The sequence below is a fragment of the Mya arenaria genome, chromosome 10 (assembly GCF_026914265.1).
Source record: "Mya arenaria isolate MELC-2E11 chromosome 10, ASM2691426v1".
Lineage (NCBI taxonomy): Eukaryota > Metazoa > Mollusca > Bivalvia > Myida > Myidae > Mya > Mya arenaria.
Genome location: NC_069131.1, coordinates 54,663,326 through 54,671,328, shown reverse-complemented (window position 1 = coordinate 54,671,328; position 8,003 = coordinate 54,663,326).

Genomic DNA, 8,003 nt, shown 5'->3' with positions numbered 1-8,003 from the left:
AGCTTACCATTAGTAAAGCTTATAAGAAACCACGTTCATAAGCATTTGCATTGCATATAAAACTCCGTGTTAATCTTAATTTTACACTATTGCATGGTATGGTGGAAATGCTGATTAAATTGTATTGCTTGCACGACAGAATTGAGCCTATATGATAATGGACTATAAGACGATAAAATGACAAAAAAGACAAAGACATTTTACTTGGAAAGAAGAATAACAGGGTTTCATGCATGCTGAAAACAAAACTTCGTTCTCTGTAATTCAAATGCTGAATGTGTTTATGCAGCATTAGTTAATGATTTTCTTCTAGTTAGAGATAATACATGATACCGCTTACTTTTGAGTCATGACACTTCAGGTTACACTGCCGGTCGAAGTAATGTAAAAACATTTGCTTTGAACCATGTGAAAATGATATGTTACACGCTAACACCAATAACATCGGTGTTAAATTCCATTAAGTACCTTGAAAAGTACAACATATTGTTGTTTTAGTTAATTGTCACTTGGGTCCTTGGCCGATGCCTCTAAACCGGGTTTTTAATTGTTTCACTACTTAGAGGTTTTCACTGTTTTATTTGCCCTACCTAAAGGCAATTTTAGCAACATTTTATCGACGAACATACTATCTTTCATCAATTTGTTGGGCAGAATCCCTTTGACGCTTCAATTTGGATAGATATGTATGCAAACGTAATGTTTTCCTTAAAAGTACATGATACCAACAACATATTTAATAAACAACAACAGTTATATGAAAGCAAAATTGCAGGTAAAAGCAATAAGTCAAATTACCGACATTATTTTAGGAGCCTATTTATAATTAATAGACATACATATCAAACAAGTTAAAACGACGGCTTTTAGTTATGTAAATCTAGATATTTCACATTGGATTCTTTTTATAAAACATATGATTTTTTTTCAAATCTGAACTATCCATCATGTTTGCATGTGACCTCTCTATCTTATTTTATTGATATATAATTTCACTATACCAACAACCATTGTTGTACTATCAGACTTATTTCAACTTCCTACATTAGACCACTTAAATAAAAGGAATCTATAAGGGAAATTATTTTAATGTTAGTCTGCATTATTCTTACCTGAATGAAGTTTAGTTTCAACAACTTCTTGAACCGTAAAATAATATCAATATAAACAGAAAGTATTTATCGGAATAGCATGTTATCTTGCATCTTTATATAAATGGATTTTAAGAAGCATGCATACATTTACCAAAAAGCCTTCTTATTTTATTTCAGGTAGTAGCACACAATTCATATTTCGTTCACTTATTAATGAATTAGTGTGTTACAAACAATTTAGATATCTCATTTTGTAAATCAAGTAATACCATGTGCAACTTTTACAATATCAAAACAGTAAGAGAAATGAAAACAGATAGACATACAAGACCAAACTGCTAAGTTGCATACATATTAAATGATCTTACTACAAACACATGTAAACATAAATACTAAATTTGCTTAACAATTTCTTTTTATCAGATTCAACTAAACGAATAAATGTTTGCATAGTTGGTCTACGTTTATAAAACATAAGTAAATATTCAAATCTTATATCTTCGCATAATCTTCAATCTAGAACAAATGATATGTGTCTTCTAAGACTTGACAAATGATACATCTCTTTTGTTGAGTAGGTATACAATTGGACTTGGAAGAAGATACGCAGAAATGACCAATTTGAGATTCATATTGTGTGTAATATTGAGCGATTCCAGATATTGCGATGCGGGTAAGGACAAAGTCAGCATATTTTATGTTTCACTTTTTCTACTCGCGCTTACATTAATAAAAGACTACAGACAAAGTATTTTATTTATTACTATTGAACTTTCACTATTAAAGCTGGACCCTAACAGATTTACCATTTTTACATTTTTTTTATTTTTTGTCTTGGAAAGGGCAAATATTTGCGTAAATATCAAAAACAGTGATATAAGATTGCTGACAAATAATAAGATTGTAGAGTTTCGTATTTCCGTTCGAAAATGTATGTTTTGTGGCTTAAACCGTTACTATCGGTTTAAGAAAACATAAAACATAAACTTTTGAACTGAAATATAAAAATCTGCGATCTAAGTTTTTGTCAGCTTCTTAAATAACTGGTTTTCATGGATTTTCGCAAACTTGGTTTGTTCCAAGACAAAAAAAATAAAAAAGTTGTCAAAACGATCAATCTGTGTGAGTGCAGCTTTAACATCATAAATTGTTTAATTGAAATCGTTCCATACAAATTACAACATAAACATTTCTGCAACGGAATTCAGAAAAGACGCAAATTAAACGGTTATGTTGGAAACAGTTATTGTTGTTTTATAGTATTGTAATATGTAACATAAAATTTCTGACCGACTGTCGCTCTGTAAGATCCCTAATGGCTCCATAAATTGAGGTCAAGTGTCATAAGGTACCTTATCCATATGTTTTATTTGAATCTATTGTCTCTGCCTAATATGTCATTGCAAACATATATAATATATATTCTGTTTTTATTGGTTATACAAGACGTTATGGATTGAAATATAATAACACAATAATATAGTTTCAATGCAAATGAGCCATAATAGTTGTTTATTATAAACTGCGTTTCAGATTTCATATCACCCACACTGTTATCTCATTTAATTATACCATATCAACACATAAAATCAAACAAGCTTTCAGCAATTTTAATTCTTTTTCTGTCCGTTACTAGCACTGGGAAACATTTTGCTGCATATGTTGAAGTATGAGAAGCTATAAGGTTAATGTTATAACATTCACTGATTGATCGGTACTTTTTCAAAAAGTATATTAATAAAAAAAATAAGGCAAACAGAAAAATTTGGAGAAGAAAAAAGTAAAGAAAATAGACTTTACTGATAAGTATAGCTTGTATTAGTATATTCATGATTTTAAAAGGTAAACTATTCATCACCAAGCAATTCTATGTTTAGCAGAAACATGACGTGGTTACAGTTTATTAATACGTATAGATTGACAGTTTGTATACACTAAGATATATAAATAACAAAAACTTAAAATATCTGAAGTGAAAGAGCTCAAAAAGTATCCTGTTAAAATTACGAGGAAATTAAGACAACACCGACAACTTTCTATCGAAGCTAGACTGAGGTTACCGTGGTTACTATTAACAAAAACTTATAAACATAATGGACTTTTCCCCTATAAACATAGTGTATGTTTTGTTGATTTTTTTAAACGACAAGAACAATGTTCCATTTTCTGTTTTCTTTTAAAATAATACATTGCAAATTTATTAAGCAAATTATGCATATACAAATGTAAAGGGTTTAGCAAAATAACTCTAAAGGAGAACCATTTTGTTGAATTTTACATTCTAGAATGTCACTGAAAAGTGTGTATACATCAATTCAATTCCTGACAACCTCTTAACCAGATATAAAGATTATAAAGTTCACATATATATAGAGAGAGATAAAGGTTTTCTGACAATTAAAACTTCACTATTTTTAACATAGTCTGCTTGCTTTTTGTAATGTTATTCTATTTATAGCAAATCACTGATATGATTTTATTAAGAACATCAATTTTCTGTTCAACTTATATTATATCAAAATAACCAGATTGTTATGATAGAACAAATTTGTTTAATTTTGACACTGATACAAGACGTGTATTTGTTCCTATTTTTTCTTGTCAGTCAGGTGACGGTGAAACTTACATTAAAAAGCACATATTAAAGATGATTTGTTATTCAGAGTAGAGACAAATATATAAATTCTGGCGCGATTTCTTTCCACATGCTTGTACCAGTCGTTGACATTTTAAGTAACATGTCAAAACGGTTATCTTAAAAGTTAAAATGTTAAAATGTGTTATCGTACAAAATCTATGTCTATTCTAATGTAATGAATTTCCCATTATTTACAATATTATCTGTTCAAGCATATGAAATGTTAATTTAAATTCTCTTTCAAAGATATGCATCTTTTTTACCACAATTCTGCACTACTCTATTATCAGACCATGGACCAATACAGAAATAAAACGAGCAATGTGCTTTAGGTGTTCCACGGAAACCCCACAACCACATTTAGAACATTCCAAATTTAAACTAATGTGCGCTGAAAAAGTTCGCCCCTTCTTACGGCAGATCCAGGACTCGCCCTTTCAAAGCACTGTCCCTTTCTATATATTCGTATGTTTCAGTTATTATATTGATCAAAACAATAATCGTTTGTCTATCACGTGGGCTGTTATAATTTCAGTGGTCGTAATAATTGACGGGGAGGAGGTTGACTGCTTTAAAAGATGTGGTTGTTGTAAAGGTGGAGAGGCACGATGTGGTGGCCATAATGGACCAGAATATTGCCTTGATGGCTGTGTTGAAACAAACTGGGGTCATAAGTGTAAACATCCGTGTCGCGAAAACTGTTTAGTATGTGAACAGGACCGTGGTTATTGCTATAAGTGCAGTGACACATATTATGACCTGGACAGCGACTGTAACAAGACCTGCTCAAGGAGCTGTAATGAAGGGAGGTGTGACGTTGACGGAAACTGTACATGTACCGACATGTTTGCAGGTAGTAAATGTGATTTATGTAAAACCGGATTCTATGACATTAACACACTCTGCCAAACACCATGTTCCCATGGATGCCAGAATGGAGATTGTAATGTAGATGGAACGTGTAGTTGTCGCCATGGATTTACTGGTTCTGCTTGCACGAAATGTGTTACTAGATATTATGGTTCCCTCTTTAATTTGCCTTGCTCCCAAAAATTTGTTGATGGCGTTTGTAATGACGATGGGAGTTGCAATTGTCGTGAACCTTTTACGGGATTTCTTTTCATGGAATGTATTCCTGGTTATTATGGGGGTTATTGCAACAAGACATGTTCTTCTGGTTGCTGAATTCAGACAGCATGTGAATCTAGCAGTGGCCTATGTATTGGCGGATGTGTAGAAGGATATTGGGGAAATCAATGTGAAACAAGCTGTAACTCCTAAGCAAGAAGTGTGACAGAACTACGGGTGAATGCATTGACTGCATTCTGGTAAATGCATATGGTAAATACTGTAATTCATCGAGCAGTCATGGTTGTATTAACTCAGAATGCGACATACAGGGTCAGTGCATGTTTGGCTGTAATCAAAGCTACACGGGCGTTAGATTTGAAACAGGTAAGTACTAGCAATATGTTTCACCAATACATCATACACTAACATATCGGTATGTGTAAGTAAAACATTATAAACAATAGGCAATGCAGACGACGCAACCTCAATTAGTTTGTGCTAAATGATTGAACAAAGTAAAATGCTTTCAACAACTATTGTTTCTATGGTAGGGTTGTTTAAGATATGAGTATTGAAATTTTCTTCCCCGATTTACAGTTTCAGACTCTTTGGTCGTCGGACTAACTGCAGGAATGGGCGTTATCGGACTCGTTGTAGGAGGACTTGTGTCTGCAATTATCGCAGTTGTTATTCTCAGAAAAAGGTCAAACATGATTTTCTTTTAACTGTTTGCGTTTGTAGAATAGGCATAATGCTATGTAAAGGGGTACTTAACGCAATGTTTTACTAATAGCCCTTATTTTAGCATAACACAGAATTTATCGATGAATATACGTAAATAATGGTTGTATGGTATATATGTACACGTATTTCTCACTTTTTTCAGACAGCGTATGAAGGAAACCAATCAAGCAGTTTCCGACAGACAACGCTCTGTTGATGGCAGACCTTCGAATACAAGTATTACAATTTTAGTTAAAATTACTGATAACTTATAAGAGGTGACCTACATGTTAAAGTATTTTTATTTTGTTTTGAATTAGTGTTATCAAGGTTGTGAGATTAATAACCGATATAAAATTGTACTATTATGATTTGAAATTATGCCATAGTATTTTTAGATGGAAACTTCTTGTACGAGGAATTAGACATGACACAAAGCACAACATCCCAAGACAATTAGCAATATGACATGCTTCCGGCTTTCGCTAATCCAGCTCATAACGAAACATGAGACGAGGTTGATAAAGATAACAATTCTGCTGTTGATAATGAATACAACAATGAACGTTTAGCAGTCCGAGCCAGTTCTCTGACAGGTCGTTAACCGTTTTGTTAAATGACGATGCCTTGGGGCCCATACAAATTTGGTATGATCTAAAATGTTTTTGCTTGCTGATAACTTATATGTATATTAACGAAAAGACAACATACACAAGGTTATTCATACTGTAATCCGACGTTATTGTAATATTGCAACTGTGAAAGGCAAACAAATTTTCGCTATTTTTTTAGATTTTATATTTTTGCAAACAGTATCTTCTGTAATTTATAACAAAATATTTTGGGGTCGCTAGCTATCTAGCGTCACAATATAATATATTATTATACCTCACTTTTGTCTAGAATGGTAAAATCCAATTCCCCGAAAAGGGATATTTTGACTATCAGAAACATTTTCAATCTTTTTGACACGTGACCAAGCGAAAATTTACTGTCATGTCATGTGACCGCAGTGATATTTTGCATGTCATATATGGGCAAATAACTGCCTCAATGTTTAAGCTAAATCATGACGTGATTGCCTCCCTTATACATATATAGCAGTGACGTAACTTTTCAATGTGTACACCAAAACATAAGACGACAGGAATTGTCAGTTTGTTTAAGGAATTTTAGCATAATTAACGGTGAATTTTTGTTCTAGATATAGTTCTTTTTATGTTATATTTTGTTTACCTTGTTAAACTTCATTAATTAAATGAATTAAAAACATTTGAAAACTTTAAATGTCCTTCCTTTTGTCCGGTTTAATATAATAAATAGCATATGGCAGTATGTGTGACATTGATATTGTCAACCCTCGAAACAGAATTTCACCCTCGAATTACGCCTCGGGTGACATTCTGCTCAAGAGTTGACAAAATCTATGTCACCCATGTTGCCATATGATATCTATAAAATATGCCACAAAAAAACTGTCGCACATGTTTTAAACCTACTATGTATTTATTGTATATTGGAATTACTGTTATAGCATTTAATAGCATAGGTTATTATATCTGAAACAATGACTTATAAAAGTGTACATATAACTTTTGTATATATTTATTGTTTTACTATTTGGTTCATCATGGAAACATTTTGATATTGTCAATTTAGTTTTGCACGATAATTGCTTGATAAAGCTGTTCGTATATGTACATATATGTTTTCGATATACATAATTTTCCTGAACTGTGTATGAGTCTTCTACAGATGATAAGCCAATCGTTGATAAGGAAACACCGAGTGCTTAGTACACTTATTTATAATATTTTCATTTATTTATTATCGAGAAACTTCCTTTTGGCATGAGAGTATTTATTTTTTGCTACAACAGCTAATTGTACTTGCACAAACCTTTAATATTATCTCCGATAATAAGGGCATTTAACACCCACTGTATACAGTCTATTAGTCTTTTTTTGCGAAACGCATTAATAAAATTTACTATACATGGATTAAATGTCTTATCATTATTATAACATAGGCCATCAGAGCCGACTGAACAAATAGTATTACTCAAATAGTCAGCATCATAAAATGTAGGCTTGCAATCGAAATACGGTGTTCCGTTATCTTTGTCGAGTTGCTTGGATACGAATTTTGACAACCATTAACAATGCTGTCAAAACACTTTCTGTTTCCATAACGAGGTTTATATCCAAATTTGTCTACTCCGCCTTTACAACGGACATATGCTGGAGCGAATTCCACCTCCACTCCATCAATGATTAATGTCCTTGAAAGTTGTTTTGCCAGAAATATAAACTATAATAATTCGTTTAACGTACTGACATAACATTAGAAGAAAACATTCAGTTTACTGCAATCTGATTACATTATACATTATTTACCATCTTGTCAAAAATGGAGCGCGCAATAATCTTTCGAATCAGGGATTGGAACTATTGTGTGAGATTAAGATGTTTAAGAAA